This window comes from Adiantum capillus-veneris, chromosome 4, assembly GCF_014529385.1.
Source record: "Adiantum capillus-veneris isolate H3 chromosome 4, ASM1452938v2, whole genome shotgun sequence".
NCBI classification, from domain to species: domain Eukaryota; kingdom Viridiplantae; phylum Streptophyta; class Polypodiopsida; order Polypodiales; family Pteridaceae; genus Adiantum; species Adiantum capillus-veneris.
The window spans coordinates 137594588-137615697 of NC_140934.1; the positions used below are offsets into that span (position 1 = coordinate 137594588).

At 44.4% G+C, this 21110-nt stretch overlaps 1 protein-coding gene and 1 pseudogene across 9 annotated transcripts in view; both read right to left on the bottom strand.

The window, feature by feature from the left end:
* The window catches only part of LOC147460040 (uncharacterized), a 111838-nt gene extending 101622 nt beyond the window's left edge, over window positions 1–10216 (bottom strand). For 8 of the 9 annotated variants that reach the window (XR_015187929.1, XR_015187927.1, XR_015187928.1 and 5 more), the window contains exon 1: window positions 10060–10216. The gene's annotated coding sequence lies outside the window, so the exon portion shown is untranslated. Of the gene's footprint in view, window positions 1–9399; window positions 9422–10059 lie in introns of those variants that run through there. The other variant, XM_086511197.1, reaches the window with a different exon arrangement.
* Window positions 10217–13869: 3653 nt separating this feature from the next.
* On the bottom strand, window positions 13870–16659 carry LOC147460041 (pentatricopeptide repeat-containing protein At3g09040, mitochondrial-like; annotated as a pseudogene).
* Between the last annotated feature and the right edge of the window lie 4451 nt (window positions 16660–21110).

Here is a 21110-nt window from a genome sequence, read left to right on the forward strand (position 1 = left end):
GGTCAATACTTGCATGTGGAGAAGTACGGACACAACGTGGGTGTTTTCTTGTCATAATTATGCAGAAAGGTCATCATGAGGACCATCTTTTGGGTCCACTTCACATGGTGGCGGGATGCATTATTGGAAAAAGTTGAGTGCCAGGTGTGCGGATGGATGCAAAAAGGTGACAACTATGCACTGCGAGGTCAGTTTTTGGCCTGTTCGGGGTCCGTTTAAGGTCAACTAAAAGGCCAAGGGTGCCCAACTAAAAAAGCTAAGTGTGGGAACTGAAAAAACTGAGAGAAGACCAGAAAAAACGTGGAGAGAAGAGGAGGACCAGCCGCAACTGTGTTTTTGCCCATTTTGGAGCCTGTTGTGGCCGTAAACTACTCATCCGAGGTCGGATTTGAGCACTTTGACATTGTAGAGTGGGGTTCTGGGCCGTTTCGGACGCAATGGCACTATCCATTTTGCCAAATTCCTCACTGTTTTTCTGCTGTTTAGGCTGTGTAAGTTTCTCCTATAAGCGAAGCTTCTGCTCCAGTTTGTGATTGTATCTGGCATATTTTACCCATATTGTGTGACTCCATTGGTGTTGGCCCAAGCTCTATTGTATCCAAACATCAGAAATTCTCCTCTTTTGAGCTGAGTTTTTGGGTGTGTGTGTGTGTCTCTCTCTGTGTGGAGTGGGTAAATGGATAGTCTCTCTCCTCTCGCTCCATCGGTGTGTTCCCTGTCTCGGCCAGGTGGGTTGTGTAAGCCAAGTGGTGCCCCATAGTGTGTGTATCTTTCCAAGAGTGTGTGTGTCGGGTTGTTATAGAGGCGTTATGTGTGTTTCCATCCCACTCACATCGTCAAGATAGGGATTTGCGATGACGATGGCGATGGTGTCGTCGTCAAGATAGGGACTTCGACGACGATGACGATGGCGACGACAATGATGGTGTCGACGACAACGGCGTCAAGGCTGAAAACTGAAAACGCTGGCTGTCTGCTGAAATCTGAAAACTGCAGGCTGATCTGGGTCTTCTTCTTCTTGAGAAAACGCTAGGGCTCCTGCTGAGGTGCTGCCTGCCTGCTGGGTACCTGCCTCATTGTGTCCCTGCTTCTTCTGCTTCTACTGAGTGCCCAATGGTTTTCTTTTATAGATCTTTGGCAATTTGCCCTACCTACTTTTCCAACAAACTTACAAAAAGAATTTCAAGAGTCACTTTCAATAAAATGACTTATAAGAGGTGGTTCACGCGATAAAATGCTTGCATCATGAAATGAATGTTCTTGTGCAAGAGAGGGTATGCAAGTGTGACCGGTATGGGCATGCACGTCTTGCTAGAGGCTCACAAAGGTGCCCGGCTCAGTCCTAAGCTAAGACTCATGCTAGACTATGGCAGAAGCATGTCCACGTGGAGCAAGTGAAGTGCGCACATGACAGATTTAGAGCAAGATGTTTTTCCAAGTGATGCTTCGTTACTAAATGAAGATAAGGATATAATTACAGATTTTGAGTCAGAAGATGATTATGCTTTCTTTGATTCTTTGTTGGATGATGATATGCCAATTGCAAGTCATGAAACAAGGTAGTTAGATACATAGTGTTCGGTACAAATTCGGTTCGTAAGGTTCATAGTACAGAATGGATTGAGTTTTCAGATACGTAAAAATTCGTACTTTTTTCCCCAAAGCCTAAACTGAGAGTACTTCATATATTTATATATACATTCACCAAAACTTCTAATAAAGTCTAGCAAATCAACCATGGACCATTGCAAATGCCAAAAACTAGAGTCCACGACTCTAACCGAACAATGAAAACACAAAGCTGAGCTTAGCTAACCAAATAGTGTCAGATGTCTGTTGTCATGGTCACATAAAACTAAGAGCATCAAATAAATACATAATGAATCATGATAATCCAACGGATTCTATCTGTACAGTACAGCCCTACCGTACGATTCAGTATGTACGGATCAGTTTCGTACCTTTTTTTTTTTGTGTTTTTTTTTTTTGGAGGGGGGGAGGGGGCTGCTCTATTTCAGCCGATTAGGCCTCTGTTTTCGAAAAACGCCTTAATGCAACCGAGAGCAAGTGGTTTTAGCACAGATACTTTTAGCACAGATACAGGTACAGTGCAGTGTGTGCTCCTCTCTTACAGGTGCCAGCTTTGAGTGCAGTGTGCGGTTTGTAGTAGTCACTACTTATTAGAGTCAGGACTGCAGGCTTCAGTCTTGTCATGAAGTGACAATTTCTAAAGACAATCTTGAAGAATTTTGGGATTCATTATTGGGAGATGATTGCGGTCTCAATCCAACATCCTCTCCAGTGACATGTAACGTTGAAGTTACCCCCTTTGAAGAATGCCTTGAGAAGGTCTCCTTTTCACCAAATGTTTTGCATTTATTACAAGATTTTTAGGTCTTACACCTCATGAAAGAGTTAGTGGCAATGTCACATGACACATCAAACCCTATGTGTCCGTGGATAAGCTACAGCATGATCAGGGTTCAGTCAGTCCAGTCAGTCTAGATTAGAAGTGATCTGGCACATTTGAGAGTCTATTCATAGACCGTGCATGCCCAGTCACTTAGTGTAGATGCATATCCTCCGGTTGCACACAGCATGATCATGAGCATTCCCACCACAATCCATCAGAATCCTTCAGGGGAATTTTCCAGTGCATTTAGCCTATTTTACCTATTTTTGACATTTCACTTATTATTTTTAAGTGACTTTTGTTGGAAAGTAGGTAGGGCAATTTTGCTAAGTTTGTATATAAGCAAACTAGAGCTAGCACTATTTGGCAGAAGAGGCAACAGGAGCCAAGCTCAGTTTGAAGAATGCCTTGAGAAGTCTCCTTTTCACCAAATGTTTTGCATTTATTACAAGATTTTAAGGTCTTACACCTCATGAAAGAGTTAGTGGCAGTGTCACGTGACACATCCAACCCTATGTGTCTGTGGACAAGCTACAGCATGATCAAGGTTCAGTCAGTCCAGTCAGTCTAGATTAGAAGTGATCTGGCACTTTTGTGAGTCTATTCGTAAACCGTGCATGCCCAGTCACTTAGTGTGGATGCATATCCTCCGGTTGCACACAGCATGATCATAAGCATTCCCATCAGAATCCTTCAGGGAAATTTTCAAGTGCATTTAGCCTATTTTACCTATTTTTGACATTTTTCACTTATTATTTTTAAGTGACTTTTGTTGGAAAGTAGGTAGGGCAATTTTGCTAAGTTTGTATATAGGCAAACTAGAGCTAGCACTATTTGGCAGAAGAGGCAACAGGAGCCAAGCTCAACAGGCAACTTCTCCAACAAGACCCTTGGTGGATTCCCTCCAAGCCAGAAGAACCCTTGCCCTAGCGTTTTTCTCATCAGCAGATCCTCGCCAGAAGCAAGATCAGACATAGCGTTTTTGCACCAGCACATCATCGCCATAGCTCCCAGTGCCTAGCGTTTTGCATCAGCACCCTCGCCAGCAAAGCCCAGACAAGCTAGCGTTTTTGACAAGACAACAGGCCAACGTTTTTGGAAATGCTCAACCCTAGCGTTTTGGATTTCCCCAGCGTTTGCAGACTCCAACCTTTACAGCCTTCAGCCCGGCGACTTTCAGCAATAGAAGACCTGCAAGATCAGCCCTAAAGCGTAGCAGATTCAGCCCGGAAAGACCGTCAGTTTTCAGCCTAAAGAAACCTCAGTTTTCAGCCCTAAACATGCAGATTTTCAGTGACAAAGACCCACAAAAACAGCCCCCCAAATCAGCGTTTTTGGACTAGCCGCAGATTTCAGCCCATAGCGTTTTTGGACAGCAGTTACCAGACTGCAGATTTCAGCCCTTATGTCGGTGTTGTCATCCTCGTCGACATAGCCTAGACTTGCATCAATCTCATGCATACTGTTTATACCAGTTTGTGCAATCATAAGTAGACCACTCTCGCCTACGAGAGTGGGGCCTTCAGAGGAGGGTTTCACAACGTCTCTGGTGTCGTATCTCTCTTCTCTCTCTATCTCTCACTCCCATACACTTGCACGCACAATGTCCGTTCACTTTGTTTGTGATCATAGCATTCTCTCATTAAGAACGGAAGGCTCTCCCTTCCATAAGAACAAAAGGAACCTTGAGCACAGTTCGGAGCACTCATCTTGAGCAAAGCGCAAACATTCATTCCGCTACACCTAACATTGGTATCAAAGCTTTGGCAGTGTTCTGTATTGCTCAAGGAAAGAACCACAAGAATTTTTTTTGCTTATTGCGGTCGCACGAACCCAAGTTCGCTTGGGCGTGTCGATTCCTAATCGTGTTTTTGAAGAGTGACAGGAATCCAAAGAAAGAAGGGCTTGTCCAGCCTCCCCTTGTGTCTCTTTTCACTCATTGAGAGCGGACCATGCACTTAGCGGCCGGCCAATCAACGTGAGGTGGGAAAAAGCAACCTTGGTATGAGCGCAAGGCCGCCAAGGGGTGCGCCCGCGGAAAAGAGTAGAACTCGGGTGAAGAGAAGATCCTTCTTGAACACGGTTTGCAAGCGAAAGAAAACCTCAAGAACCTCAAGACCCTCAAGAACCCAAGAACCCAAGCTCCTCGTGAACTTAAGAACCCAAGACCCTCAAGAACCTAAGTTCCTCATGAACTTAAGAACCCAAGACCCTTAAGAACCCAAGTTCCTCGTGAACTTAAGAACCTAAGACCACAAGAACCCACGACTTCAGAATGGTCATCACTCGAAGCGGAATGGATACTTCGCTTGGAAGTGATGAGCATGAGAGAGGCGAACAAGAATTTACCCCACCAAGAGGTTTGTCCGACCCTCCCCCTTCCCCATCTACGACAACGATTGCACTAACTCCTATGGAGGAGTTGGAGCTGATATTTCTGGAACAGAATTTAGAACGCGAAGCAAGAAATGCAAAAAAGATGGCAGAAATGAAACGCAGACACGCAGAAGACAAAACAGAAAGAAAGGCAAGACAAGAACAGAGCGAGCGACACAAGCAAGAGTTCTTGCGACTCTTTTCTCAAGTGCCGGCACAGATGCAAGAGATTCAGGAGACGGAGACTCTCTCAGTCTCTTCTTCTCCAAAGCATGACACACACGAGTTGCATGATTATGAGAAGCATGATGAATTGCATGATAATGATGAACATGATAATTTAAATACCAATGATTTACATGATGATTTGGATGACAATGACAAGCATGATGATTTGCATGAAGATGATGTGATTGTTCACAAGGATGATGTGTTAGTGGATGCTTTTTCTAGCGAAGCTAACCTCGTTGTAGATTCGATCAATCACAAAGAACCGATCTTGGCTTTCGAGTCGAGGTCTAAAGAACCCTCACAGGACGATTCGATCATTCAGGAAGAACCGATCTTGGCTCTCGAGCTTAGGTCCAAAGAACCCTCATAGGAAGTATTATGTGTTCGCATGATTCATGCGCACGCATTGTTCGAGTGTTTCATTCGTGATCGTTTCCTGTATTTTTATCAGCGTCTTTATGTGATCCCTTTTACTAGGCATGACATATTGTACGTTGAGCCACGTTTCACTCATGAATGAGCACGGATGTATGCGGATTGTTCATGAAAAGATGAAAAGTATGGGTTCAAGGAAGTACATTGCATGTCTCTTCCTTGGCATGACACATTCGGAGAAAGAGCACATGAAAGTATGAGCACCAAGCATGGGCATTTCTGTTGTGAATTGCCAAAGTTGATTGACTTGGATCAGAATGACAAGATTCGATCTCATTGTTTGCGTGTGTATGGTGAACGGATTAGCACTCCGTCTCTTTGTTCATCTACATTGCACGCACAGTCTTTGAGGAAGACGAGATTTTTTCCACTCACTTTACATGGAATGGTATGTCCATGGTTTTGTGTTGGAAATGATTTCAGGAATTTTCAGCCATGGAGATTCTTGAAGAAGAAAGAAGCATGACTCTCGACGAAGTTGAAGCATCGAAGGAGCCACAGAAGACTGTGTCGCTTTCGGCGCGGCCCAAAGAAGCAAGCGTTGCAGACCTTTATGAAGTTCAAGTATCGCACGACCCACACATCAGAGTGGGCCGGCAAAGAGTCCCTTCCAGGATTCCGGATGCTATTGGCGATCTCCCTCGACGCCATACAGTTCGGTACCAGTACATCACTTTGAAAAGGAGGGGATGTCACGTGACACATCCAACCCTATGTGTCCGTGGGCAAGTTACAGCATGATCAAGGTTCAGTCAGTCCAGTCATCTATATTAGAAGTGATCTGGCACTTTTGTGAGTCTATTCGTAGACCGTGCATGTCCAATCACTTAGTGTAGATGCATATCCTCCGGTTGCACACAGCATGATCATAAGCATTCCCATCAGAATCCTTCAAGGGAATTTTCAAGTGCATTTAGCCTATTTTACCTATTTTTGACATTTTTCACTTATTATTTTTAAGTGACTTTTGTTGGAAAGTAGGTAGGGCAATTTTGCTAAGTTTGTATATAGGCAAACTAGAGCTAGCACTATTTGGCAGAAGAGGCAACAGGGGCCAAGCTCAACAGGCAACTTCTCCAACAAGACCCTTGGTGGATTCCCTCCAAGCCAGAAGAACCCTTGCCCTAGCGTTTTTCTCATCAGCAAATCCTTGCCGGAAGCAAGATCAGACATAGCGTTTTTGCACCAGCACATCATCGCCATAGCTCCCAGTGCCTAGCGTTTTGCATCAGCACCCTCGCCAGCAAAGCCCAGACAAGCTAGCGTTTTGACAAGACAACAGGCCAGCGTTTTTGGAAATGCTCAACCCTAGCGTTTTGGATTTCCCCAACGTTTGCAGACTCCAGCCTTTACAGCCTTCAGCCCAGCGACTTTCAGCATTAGAAGACCTGCAAGATCAGCCCTAAAGCGTAGCAGATTCAGCCCAGAAAGACCATCAGTTTTCAGCCTAAAGAAACCTCAGTTTTCAACCCTAAACCTGCAGATTTTCAGCGACAAAGACCCACAAAAACAGCCCCCCGAAATCAGCGTTTTTGGACTAGCCGCAGATTTCAGCCCATAGCGTTTTTGGACAACACATACCAGATTGCAGATTTCAGCCCTTATGTCGGTGTCGTCATCCCCGTCATCGTCGTAGACATAGCCTAGACTTGCATCAGTCTCATGCTTACCATTTGTACCAGTTTGTGCAATCATAAGTAGACCGCCGACGAGAGTGGGGCCTTCGGAGGAGGGTTTTACAACGTCTCTGGTGTCGTATCTCTCTTCTCTCTCTATCTCTCAGTCCCATACACTAGCACGCACAGTGTCCATTCACTTTGTTTGTAATCATAGCATTCTATCATTAAGAACGGAAGGCTCTCCCTTCCATAAGAACAAAAGGAACCTTGAGCACAGTTCGGATCACTCATCTTGAGCAAAGCACAAACATTCATTCCGCTGCACCTAACAGGCAGCCACCCTCCTTTTGACTGATGCAATGACATGGGATTTAGCAGTCAAAGCAAGAAGGTTTTGCAAGAAGTAAAAGTTCAAGACAAAAGTTCCAAATAACTCAAAGACTGAAGATTTTCAAAGATTCAATGCTTTTCCAGAATTCTATCAACATCAAAAGTCATTTCTTTAACGGAGGCTCTCATTTTAAATAGGAGGGAATGTCACAATTGTAAGTATGTTACATTATTACATCTAGTCCTAGTTGCAGTTTGAGAAGTGACATGCCAAGGAGGACCCCTACGCTTGGATGGTCACGACTCTTTGCTCTAGAGACATGCCTCTTCACCAAAAGCCACACTCCTTCGACGACTGGTCACACCCCTTCAACCAATGGTTGCAACTCTTTGTCCAAAGGATGTGTCTTTACATCTAAAGTCATGTCTTTTCACCATGAGACGTATCTTTTCAATTGTGACTCTTCGACTCCTGTATAAAAAGCCTATTGTACTCAGTTTTCATGTAATCAATCAATCAAACAACAAGTGTTCTCGTCTCTTGAGTCTCACTTCAATCTTAAGTATGAAGTTTTAGTCTTAATTATATTATTAGCATCACTATTCCTCACATTGTGGACATAAGCGTTTGCATAGCCAACCATTCGCTCTACGTGCATCCATCTGGTTTACACTTTAGTTCACACCATCCAAGTTGGGATACACTGTAGCAAAGGCTGACTCATAACCAACAAGGGAATCGTTGATCCAAGAGGCAGTCCACTGTTGCGAGTAGAGGTATCATCATCATCCCTGTCTTTGAACATTTCCACATCACTCTGGGAAGTCTCTCTCAAAAGTAGCCGTGGAGGACATCATCTAGAAGGCCATTCATTCAAGACTATCTTATGACATGCATGGAGTTCGGTACCCGTACCTCACCTTAGGCAGGAGGGGATGTCACGTACACATGGCTCTGTGTGCCACATGGACATGGTTCATCGACTTCTAGAGCCAATTTTGCACCTACCCCTAGATAGGAATGTTTAGAATCCTTGGAGGATTAGTACCGGTAATTTTGTAAGCCTATTCGCAGGACCTACATGGCCGGACGAGCCCAATAGGTTAGGTCTTCAAGTTTTGGAACCCTCTTGCATAAATGGTTTGTACAAACGTTTTAACAGGTGTTATTACACTTCGGTGGGCATCTGACATGACGAGCATGTAGGTCTAGGTTAGAGGAACACGTCAGTCTAACCGGTTTGTCAAATGGGTCACAAAATAGTGAGTTACTATCAGAGAACTCCAATGTGCACACATTTGCACATTTTCCCGACCTATCCTAAAATTCTTGACCTTACTAAAAAGTCCTATGAAAGGAGCATTTGGGTCAACAGATTACATATTCTGGGAGCCCTAGCGCTTTGTATCAGCCTGCCCAACGTTTTTGCTCCCAAGTCGCAAACCAGCCCAATGTTTTGCTTCAGCAGCAAATTCAGCCCAACGTTCAGTTTTCAACCCTTTTCCTTGTCAGAACCGGAACAGATCTGCTAACACTAGCCTCTCCGTTGTAGCCCAGTATTTCGGTAGCTCATTGAGCCTCTTCTTAGTCATTCCCTCGCCGCATCAAGTGCTCCCATTGCTGCCCATCATAGGAATCCATCAAAATCTGCGTTTTTAGCCCTGCTTTACACGACAGCGATTGGCTACATTTTTGTAGCAGACAGATCTGCGTTTTCGCATCAAAAGCAAACACCACATCGGCAACAGTGTGGGGGGGCCTTGACAGGGTTGGTTGGGATCCCATCGGGTCTCTCTCTCTCTCTCTCTCTCTCTCTCTCTCTCTCTCTCTCTCTCTCTCTCTCTCTCTCTCTCTCTCTCTCTATACATCTCTACCTCTGTCTCTCATTCCCTCTCTTCAAGGAAATAAAAGAAACTATCATTCATGCTGAGTACAAATCATTAAAGCAAGGAAAGAAGTAAAGATTTGTGGAAGTATAAAGTCTAGATCTTCACCATTTCAATTGCATTGCATGTGACAACCCCCACTAATCATCATCTCCTATCTCAAACTAACAAGAGAACGTGTTTATGTTAGAGATTAGATGAACGGAATGAGCTATGGCATGACTATCAGTCTTTAAAATTATTTAAATTTACAAAAAGCTACAATAGAAATGGCCATGCCTCAACTCTAAATATTGGACTCAAGTTCAGCCATAGATTATAAAAAAGAGATCCCTACATGCTACTATACAGCCATTATTATTTAAGGCCTTCCTTGATAGGCTCACAATGTTTGATGGCCCCGTTAAAATGGATAAAAACCTGAAAAAAAACATGCAAGCATCGTGGCTCCAATCGGTCTTCTATGCTCTATCCTTCTAAATTACATCAGCAGTATGCCTGAAAAAAGGAAACAAACCAAAAGAAGGCAATTCCCAGCCTTCTTATCGTTCCTCGAGACTCAAATGCTTCCTACAATGGACGAAAGGGAATGGATGGATTTCGCGAGCCACACATGTTGCTCCTGTACATTCCCCCCCAAAACAAAAGAAGAGACAAAGCTCCAGGTCCGGTCTCTTGGCAATAAGCAGGCCTCTCTCTCTCTCTCTCTCTCTCTCTCTCTCTCTCTCTCTCTCTCTCTCTCTCTCTCTCTGTGCGTGTGTGTTTTACCTGCGCTTGATCGATGTTCGTAATCCAGCACCGCGCGCATTTTCGTGGAAGCTCTTGTCAGTCGCAAAAAAGGTGCACTAAACAAATCATTTCAGCGAGCCAGGCGGCAAGCTTCCTTTCACGCAGTTACGCAAAAGGAGCGGGCATTCACACCCGACAGTGCGACAGTACTCTCCTGGTTTTTTTTTTGTCCCCAAGGAACAAAGGCCCGTGTCACACGTTCTGTGAGTTATCGTAGCGAAAACAGTGTTAGGCATTATTAACACTTTTTTTTTTTTTAGAAAAGTGTAAATTAGATGAGCAAAAACAGAAAAGAGTACAATAAACCCTCAGATAGGGGGAGGGAAACCCCAACAAGGAATAGCTAAAGGAGGAGAGAATCCCTCATCCGAAATCTTATGGTAGAGTAGACTAGAGACATTTTGACCTTCCATACCTGCCATCTCAGGGATTTTTGTAGCTCGAGAGGGGGAAGGGGTGGGGTGTGTTGGGGTATAAAGCCCAATGTGGTCGCCCAGGTAAGTGGGCGGGCCGCCAGGTATGTACACATGTTCTTTTGTAAAAACCTAATAAGAACTCACTATGCTCTACACATTACAATAGAGCGAGTTCACCATATCGTCGTGCTCTTCTTCTCGCACTCTCTCTCGCGTCGCACTTCCGCTCGTACTCCTTCAACCGGTATCAGAGCTCAGATCGAGGCTCGGGGCAGCACTGCAGGAGGCTAGAGTCACCAGCTCAGATTGGAGTGAAATTCGACAGGCAAAGACACTGCCCCAAATCTTGTGGGGAAGCCCATAGGGCTTGGTGTGCTCAGAATTTCATTCTGAGGTCATCTCGGTCACCGTTCGGCTTCGACAAAGCTCTGCGCAGGTCATTTTCGACTACGTGGTCTCAGCGGGTGCAGATCCGACTCTGCAAATTTGGGGTTTTCGGCCTACGACTGCAGGTGCTGAGGATATCGACACTCCCAGAGTGTTGATTTGTGGCTGTCTACACATCGAAGGACGGCTCACAGTTCTTGGAGGCGTGTCACATACGACACGGGCGCATCTACACACAGACTGTAGGCGACATCCACTAGTTCATCAGGTAGCTTGTGTTTGCTGCTTGATATTCCAGATTTCATCCTGACATTGCAGGTACTTCCACATGGGATGTATTGTCAGAGATGATGTATGTATGTTGAGGGTTTGCTGGCTGTGAGTCACGCAGCAAACAACCGCTGTAGCGGTTACAGCATACAGTGGGAAATTTGTGGATGTATGACTTTGTGGGAAGTCTATGTACTGTCAGATTTACTGCAGCCTTTGTTGAGGGTCAAGTGAGGTTTTATTGAGCTGGGGGATTCTCGAAGGTTGAGATCCTTTCGGTGATACAGGTCTTGGAGCGATCCCTCGAGCACCCTTAGATAGGCAGCTAGGATGTATTGACTGTGAGTTAGACAGTTGGGATTACATCTTTGCTTTACTGTCGTTGAGGCATTGTCGCAGTCTATGCTTACAGGACAGTGACAGGACAGTCAGAGATAGTACAGGTGCAGGGCAGGTTTACCCACAGCTTACAGTGTTAGAGAGACAGTGGTTTTTTGAGCTGTTTTTTGATCTGTTTTTAGTACACTAGAGCCATTTTACAAAGGAGACTCTGCCAAAATTTCTGCAGAATCTAAAGCTTTCTTGGTTCATTTGACAGGTTGATATTGGTTCAGAGGTCAGTTTACAGGGGAAACTCTGCCAAATTTTTCCCAGGAAAGTAAACTACTGTGAAACGTAGCTATGGCTGGATCACAGGACACTGCTCTTTACAATATCAAGAAGCTGGATGGAACCAATTTCCCATTGTGGAAGAAGCAGATTTGGCACGTGTTGGTACAAAAGAAGCAGATAAAACCTATACAGCTCAAGGGGATAAAACCAGAAGATATGGACGAAGATGAATGGAGTGAAATGGATGAATTGGCACTTTCTACCATTATGTTGACTTTGGCAGAAAGCGTTTACTTCAATGTAGCAGACGAGATGTCAGCTTATCAAGCATGGTTAAAGCTGAGTGATCTTTATGAGATGCAGAGTGCAGCTTCACAGGTATACTAGCTTAAGAAGCTTGTTGACTTGAAGATGAAAGAAGGGACACCTATGTCCAATCATCTGAATGAATTCAACACAATCTATAGTCAGTTGTCAGCTCAAGGTGTCAAGTTTGATGAACCTGTTAGAGCTATGTTCCTGTTGATCACATTGCCGGAAAGTTGGGACACTTTTCGCACATCTTTGAGTAATTCTGCACCTCTAGATGGTTTGAACATAGCAGGTGTAGAAGGAAGTCTGCTTACTGAAGAAACCAATAGAAAGACAATGGACAAAGGTAAAGGAACAGCCTTAGTTGTCAGGGGAAGGACCAAAGAAAAGTACAAAGGTGGAAAGAGGAATCAGTCTCGTAGCAAGTCCCGCAGTGCTAAAGGCAAGAGTGACATAGAATGCTACCATTGTGGCAAGAAGGGTCACATGAAAAGAGACTGCAGAGAATGGAAAGCAGAAAAAGGCAAAGAGAAAGCTGAATACCATGGTGAGAAGAACAAGTCCTCAGTGAAGATTCAAGAAATAAATGTGACAAACACTGTTGCAGAGGATGACAGTCTAGTGTCAAGAGACATCTACTTCTTGAAGAATACAATGGACTCAGCTCTTCTTACAGCATCTGATGGAAATGCACTGAGTGACTGGATTATAGACTCAGGGGCATCACTTCATGTGTCTCCAAACAAGGAGTGGTTTACCTCTTATGTGACCACTAAAGATCATGTTCGGCTAGGCAATGGGTAGACATGTGAGATCTTAGGTGTTGGAGATGTTCAATTGAAGTTTCAGAATGGCTCTTCTTTCACGCTGAAGAATGTGAGATATGTTCCCGCAATTACAAAGAGCTTGATCAGCACAGGTTTACTTGATGATGCTGGCTACGTCACCACTTTTGGACAGAACATGTGGAAGATATCCAAGGGTTCTATGACAGTAGCACATGGAGTAAAGTCTGGAGGACTTTACATGATTTATGTATCAAATGTCTCTAAAAATGTAATCAATGTAACCGAGCAGCCGAACGTTTCTTTGTGGCATATCCGGTTAGGACATATGTCCAAGAAGGGAATGGAAATCTTGTTTGCTAAGTTTCACATATGGTGGCAATGGAACACTCAATGCCTTTCCCTTCTCCATATTGAAACGTTGCAAAACCTTGTCAATATACTCTGTTTGAGATAACCAAATCAACTTCTTTGATCTGTCTCTCTCAATGCGCATACCAAGTATATGACTTGCCTCACCCATGTCTTTCATGTCAAACGATTTTGCCATCTTTGACTTCAAAGCTGAAATTTCTTCCAAGTGCTTGCCAACAATCAACATGTCATCCACATACAAAATAAGGATCAACCAACTACCATCCTTAGCCTTCTTTGTATATAGACAGTGATCGAACTCACTACGTTTGTAGCCTTGAGAAAGCATAAACTTGTGGAATTTATGGTACCATGCCCTCGGTGATTGTTTTAAGCCATAAAGACTCTTTAACAACTGGCATACCCAATCTTCCTTGCCTTTCTCAACAAACCCTTTTGGCTGCTGCATGTAAATTTCCACACATAAATCACCATGCAAGAACGCTGTCTTGACATCCATTTATGTGCAACACCAAATCTAATATGGCAACCAATGCAAGAAAGCATCTCAATGTAGTCATTTACCACCCTTCTTCAAAGTACCATGCCCTTCTTCCTTAACCTTCAAAGCCTTGCAATTTGCCCATCTATCTTTAAGCAACAAGGGCCCACCTGCCAAGCTCTATACTTGGCCAATTACGAGAAGCAGCTATGAATGCTGACCACAACAGAAGACTGTCACAAGGAGAAACGTGCTTCATCACATTCAAAGCCCTGTCAAATAGCCCTGCACGACTGAAAACATCAAGCATGCAAGTTTGGTGCTCTTAAGTTGGAATGATGTGGTAAAGGCTGCTCATCATATGAAAAAAGAGTTCCGCTTCCTCTACAAGGCCTTCATGACAGCAAGCAGTGAGTAAAACAACAAATGTGACTTCATTTGGCTCTATATCTTCCTCTACCATTTTACAAAAAAGAGAATAAGCCGTTTTGACCTGCCCAACCTGAGCATATCCACAAAATAATGCAGTCCATGTGGCTACAGTCCGTGCTGAAAGCTCATCAAAGACTTCTTGGGCCTGTTGAAGGCTGCCACATTTCACATACATATCCACCAATGCATTGCCAACATTGATGTCAGTCTCCAGTAAACCCTGCCTATCCACATAATCGTGTATCTCTTTGCCTTTATTGAATGCTCCCAGGATACAACAAGCTTTTAATTAACTGATATAGGTGACTGCATCTGGGGAGACGCCCCCATCTACCATACGTTCAAACCAGCACAGGGCTTCATCACCAAGCCCATGCTGAGCATATCCAGCAATTAATGCATTTCATGTCACTACATTGTGTACTGCAAGCATGTCGAATACTTCTTGCGCTTTTGCAAGCACACCACATTTGATATACATGTCCACTAATGCAGTGCCGAGTACAGTAACTTTCTCCAATAATCCCCGACTTTGGATCTCATCATGCACCTCTTTGCCCTTGTCGAATGCTCCTATGCTACCGCAAGCCTTCAAGACGCAAACAAACGTGACTGAATTTGGACAATGGCCCTCGTTCTGCATTTGTGAAAAACACATTACCATGCCCATGTTCTGCATATCCAGCAATCAAAGCAGTCCACGTAACCACATTCCGGGCTGCAAGATTACCACAGAGTGCTCGTGCTTTCCCAAGTGCACCACATTTGGCATACATGTCCACTAAAGCATTGCCCACCCTAACATCATTCTTCAAGAAGCCTTACTTGTCAATTTCATAGTGTATCTCCTCCCCTCTGTCTATTGCTTTAATACTCCCACAAGCTTTCAGAATGCAAATAAAGGTCACTACATCTGGATCAAAGCCTTCCTCTCACATCTGCACATAGCACCCAAGAGCTTTATTTGCAAGACCATGTTGTACGTAACCAGTAATCAGAGCATTCCATGTAGCAACATCCCGTGCTAGAAGCTCTTCAAACACTTCTTGAGCCCGTGCAAGATCACCACACTTTGCATACATGTCCACCAATGCATTTCCTAACACTATATCTTTTTCTAATAACCCCTGCCTACTGACTTCGGCATGTATCTCTTTGCCTTTCTCAACTGCTCCTACGCTGCCACAGGCTTTCAAAATGCAAGTAAATGTGACTGTGTTTGGGGAGAGGCCCTCATCCTGCATCAGTTTGAAGCAGTTTAAAGCTTCATCACCTTTCCCATACTGGGTATAGCCAGTGATTACTGCATTCCATGTGACTACATCTCGCGCCTTAAGCTCCTCAAACACGACTTGTGCTTTTAAAATAGCGCCACATTTGGAATACATGTCCACCAACGTAGTGCCAAGTACTTGATGTCTTTCTACCAAACCCAGCCTCCTAATCTCAGCATGTACTTCCTCACCTTTTTCAATTGCTTTGACATTGCCACAAGCTTTCAAAACACAAATAAAGGTGACTGCAGTACGAGATATACCCTCATCTTGCATCCGAACAAAGCAGTGCAGAGCCTCATGGCCAAGTCCATGCTGCGCATATCCAGCAATCAATGCATTCCAAGTGACAGAATTATGTGCAGGAAGCTCTTCAAACAACTGTTGTGCAACTGGAAGTGCACCACACTTGACATACATGCTGACAAGGGCATTGCTGAGGTAAATATCTGTTTGAAGCAAGCCTCAGTTGGCAACATCTCTATGTATTCTGCAGGCCAGGCGCAGGTCCTTCGCTTTTCCACAAGTTTTTATCAAGTCCAATAAAGCAGAATGGGTTTGAGACCCATGCCTGTCCCCCGCATTACTCAAGCCTCTTTTTTGGAGTTCCTCACTGACCCAATTAGGCGGGTTGTGCCAATCGTTTATCGATAACGGTTCCATTGTATGTAAAAGCCTAAAGTCTGAGGACCCTGAGCCTTCCTATGATGCAAAACAGCACCAGTTAATACTGATCCTGTGAAAAATCATAGGAAAGATTGAAAAACACTCCCATGGACATGCACGCACACGCACACGCACATGCACACAAAGAGAGAGAGAGAGAGAGAGAGAGAGAGAGAGAGAGAGAGAGAGCTCACCTTGCCGTTCCCATGGTCCTGAAAACCAGAAGGAATTCCTTCCGTAAGATATGAATAACTTTGCATGCCATACGCTTTTGGACCTCACTAGGTTCCCTTTCAAACTTCTCCATTCAAAGGTGTTAAACGTGCCGGCGCAATCATGTCGACATCTCAGGCTTTCAGAAGCTTTGGCGATGCAAGCAGAAATCTTTAGCTTTACCTGAACCTCATCCATTTTCAGCTTCTGTAAACAGCCAACCTTTGCGAAAACGCGCAGGGCATTTGAGTGTTTCATATATAGAGTTTTTCTCTCGCTCTCGCAAATCCTTTTCTTTTGGTTTTCCCCGCAGCATTGCGCAATAGAGTTAAATCAAACGAGGTGATAAAATCACTAGGTAGGCCTGCCATAATAAGATACATAAGGGGAAGAGAGTTGTTATGATGATATGAGAGAGAGAGGTTGTGATCCTAGAGTAAACATCCTCTATGTGGAGTATTATTACAAGCTAGCAAACCATGGAAAGGCTTCTTCAACCCTAGTCTTCATGGCATTTAAAACAATTCAATCATATTTGGGCTATTATATTGGAGGAATCAACTCCAAAACAGGCATTAAACGCGTTGCTGCTACAAAAGTTGTTCTCCAAAGGGACCACAAACCACATAAGATTTGCAACACCTAAGAGGATTCTACCACTTGCTTTCCATGATGGTAATCATTTTTTTGTTTTTCAAATCTGATGGTTCAAATGGAAACCAATTGTGATGCATGAAAAATACAACGGGACATTTTTTGTGCTTTCTTTTGAGCATCAAGGTGGATATTACGAATGCTACAAAATACTTTCTAGGATAAGACTTCGAAAACCACCTATGAACACATAGTGGTTTCTATGGGATCAAGCACTAATTTAAAAATGGTCAACGTCAACCTCATTAAAAGAAAATTACAAGGAAAACCATCACCACCGGGAACCAACACTGAGTCAATGCATAACAAATACAACACCTTTCCGTATGAAAGGCCAAACCACTCCTACACTCATTTTTGCAAGAGGGATAATCTAGAGAGAACTCCTATGCTTCATGGTTAAATGCTCGTGATGCTTGAGCACTTATAACCTCTTGTAACATTTGCTTCTTTTAAGGTGAAACACCATGGGAGATGAAGTATAGTTGGAGTCTCCCTAGAAATAACATGGAAAGCCCTGACTAAAAGATCTAGTGATTGCAATCCCAAAACACATTGAAAAAAAGTTCTCCAATGATTCTAGTGGACTTTGATGCAGCAAATGAAGAGCAGTAAAAAGATCTAGTGATTGCAATCCCAAAACGCATTGAAACAAAGTTCTCCAATGATTCTAGTGGATTGCATAGTGCAAATGAAGAGCACTTTGATGCAGCAAATGAAGCTAGGATTGTTGGAAGCCCTATCCCTACAAGAGCACCAACCATTAAGATAGGTGAGAGGATCGGAGCATTGGTAGCACGATGTGTTGTCTTTTGAAGACAGTATTGACAAGTTGGTTTAGGACATGGATCATAGGAGACCTAGAAAGTTTATCTATGCTGAAGCGCCTGAACATGCACCCTACATCACAAGGTTGATCATTAGCTTCTGGAGAGGATTCAAGAACAAGACTTGGTTGCAAGCATTGGTACATGTCGCCATGGCCAACAACTGCTATGTTAGATGCATGATGTTGGTAAATGTGAGTACGTGGTGCGCGCCTGGGGGGTTCACTATATTTAAGACCACTATATCACATGCGTTCAGACTCTTTTTCTAAAATCCCTATTCTGTGAATTTTCTAGGAAATATAATGAACCCTTTTCTTTTGAATTCTGTAAATTTTTTTGAGATTTGTAAAAAAAAACATCCTTATGTAACTTTATTTTTGTAAGTTTTTAGGGATTTAAATTCTGTTGAACTCACGTGATAGGTCACATAGTATGTAAGGTGAACCCCCCGGGGTGCGCAGAGCGTACGTGCATGTGTGAGAGGCGAGTGCAAGGGGAGAGGGTTTGGGTGGAGCTCTCAAAGGTTTATCCCCTCAACCCCTTATTCCCTATATGTATAAAGAATAGGTAAGGGTTAGTAGAGTCAATGGGCGGTCAGACATCGAATGTTTGGCCCGGGGTAAGGGATAGCAACCCACTTAAAGGCGAGTGTGCCGATAAGTGGGTCCTACTAGCTAAGTACTAGTATGTACAAGGAAATAGGTGAGAGACTCTCTCCACCGATGCCCACTAGCTCACTCTCTTGATCTACATGCACTTGTAGCGGCTCTAGGCGAGTGCGTGAATCCATGAAAGAGCTTGCATGCAAATCTCGCAAACAACTCTGTATGGTCTACAATGCTGTCATGCTAGTGTTAATCATTGCAATACGAAAAATCCCTAATACTGCAGATGCTCCCACTACAGCCGCTAAGTTGGGCCTCAACACTAACAGGTTGTACATGAGACGCCATCTGCGCATTCCTCACTCTCTTAGTCACCTCAACGTTATCTGCATGCACTGCAAAATCAAGATTACTCATCTCGTAGGGGTTTGTCATCGCCGAAACTGGGATGGTTACGTCACTGTCATCCATAGGTGGTATCCCATGTCTTGGCATCACCTCATCAACATCTAGCATGAGCATATCAAAGAACTCGATGTCGTCAATTTCTGTTAGTATTGCGTTAAGACCAAACACCATATTGTAGGGTGTCGTTCCTAGTGACGTTGGTACAGCCAAAGTGTGTCGACCATAGAAGATGGCATGGGCAGATATGTGTAGGTTAGCAGAAGCATGGAAAAAGGTTGGAGCACCTAGAAGGATCATGGACTGACAACAGCGGAGATGTATGAGTGATGCGGTTGATAGGCCAAGAAAGGCTCTAGAAGGGGCTAATTTGAGGAGCAGGTGAAGGAGATTCAAGGTGTAGTCTTTGGATCCAAGAATGTAGAGCTTGAAGTGTTGAAGGAGCAGGTCCAGATGGCTCATCAAACTGAGCTATGGAGCCCAGGATATTGGAGTTTGAAGGTACTGTGTGTAGCAGATTCTTGCCGGACAGGGCAGCTGGGGACAGGTGGCCCAAGTGGATGTCAGGGTAAAGGCGCATAGTGCTCAATTTATGGAGCCTACCTGTATTTTCATATTGTAGATCAGAGCTACACATTGCAGTTTATGGCCAGTTGAAGTTTTGTCGGGGGCTAGGTTGGTGCCCGCCTAACCACATGGGGAATCGTGCCATTTGACATCTTTTGAGCACAACAAGGTTCTAGAGCAAGGTATACATCATACGGACTCAACAGGAATTGACGGGAATAGCGGTGGTGGAGATGTTGAAGGTCAAAGTTGGGGATGCTTTGCAGACGGAGAGTATACAAATGATTTTGTTGGGTTTTTGCGGCTTCAGATAACGAGCCTGAAGAAGGCGAAAGGGGGTGAGGTTTGCACGGTTGTAGCTGACGTGATGGAGCTCTAACGTGGCCTGGTAACTTGAGATTCCGCCCATCTAGTCATAGATCGGAGCCTAGGGAAGGAGGGCCAAAAAAAAAAAACAATGTATGAGGATTTTTTTGAAAATTTGCAAGGGCGTTGGAGGCTTGGGGGTCTGTGGTGGCTGCCATGTGGCACTGGGCAATCCCATATGCGTAGTGTGGTAACGGCAAGCAAAGTATAAGAGGCGCATCGTAAGTTTGATCATGGATAGAGTGGGAGCTCTCGTGTTGCGTGGATATGGCAGCCCACTAGGGCGCTGTGCGGCAGTTGCACGCTGGCCTGAGGACGGCGGCGCTACCGTCCAGGCGGCGGATTTTGATGGTGAAGGGTGGCGGGGCAATGGCCTGTGCCGGTTGGTGGCGCATTATAATGACTTGGCAAGCCCGTCAGGGGTCGGTTCTCACGATGAGGGCCCAAAAACCTTTTGGAGGACAAAGTAAGTCCCCCCCCCCCCCCCAATAGGGATGTCGCTATTGCTTACTTAGGGGAGGGGTCCCGCGAGCAGTGAGTCAGAGAGAGATATAAAGCATTTCGAGAAGTTCTAAGGCGCCCCAAGCCCAAAGCAATTTAAGGGGAAGGGTCTCGCCACAAGGGTCAGTGGAGAAGCAGTGGAGGAAGTAGTGGGGAAAAAGGTAGTGAGAGAAAGAAAGAGGGCGGATAATGCAAGGGTCAAGCTGGGCGACCGAGTCGGGCGGACAAAGAGGTGTACCATGTGACAGTTACCAAAAATAAAAATGTGCCAAGTGGTAGCAATGCAAGAGAATTCTAAATAAAGCTTCAGTTGATTGCACGAGTTGGATAGCTCCTTTTTTATATTTTTTATCCTTAGACAAGCCCTTTAAAAATATATATAAGTGAATTTTGAAGGGCTTTTTTGCTGGAGAGAGTTGTTGAAGGCCTGCAAGCCTGTGTGCATTGGAAGCTTTCCATTGGAGCTGCAGACTTGGTTGTAATATCTCCCTATGCAATACTACTAAGCCTTTTCCCCTCTTTCTCGTGTTGCTTCTCCCCGTTCCCCTCCTTTTCTCTCGCTCTTTGTGTGCTTGTCAATGCTTGCGGAAGGGTATGCCTGCAGCTTGAAGTGTGTTACCAAGAGGGTAGAATCGGGTTTTTTGTGAGTTGGAAAGGGTGAGTTGAGCAGTGTGAGTGCATTTGTGTTGAAAGGTGTTTCTGTAGGTTAGGAGATAGTTGTTATGTGTGCTAAGGTGGGTCTGTTAGTGAAAATTAGCCAATTTGAAGGTGTTATTTGATAGGTTAGGGGTGTTGTGGATACCCTGAGTTGTAGGGGCTTTGTGTTGTGTGTCGAGTGTGGACCTCATTCCCCCTCTCCATCTTCTGGTGCCCCCACTG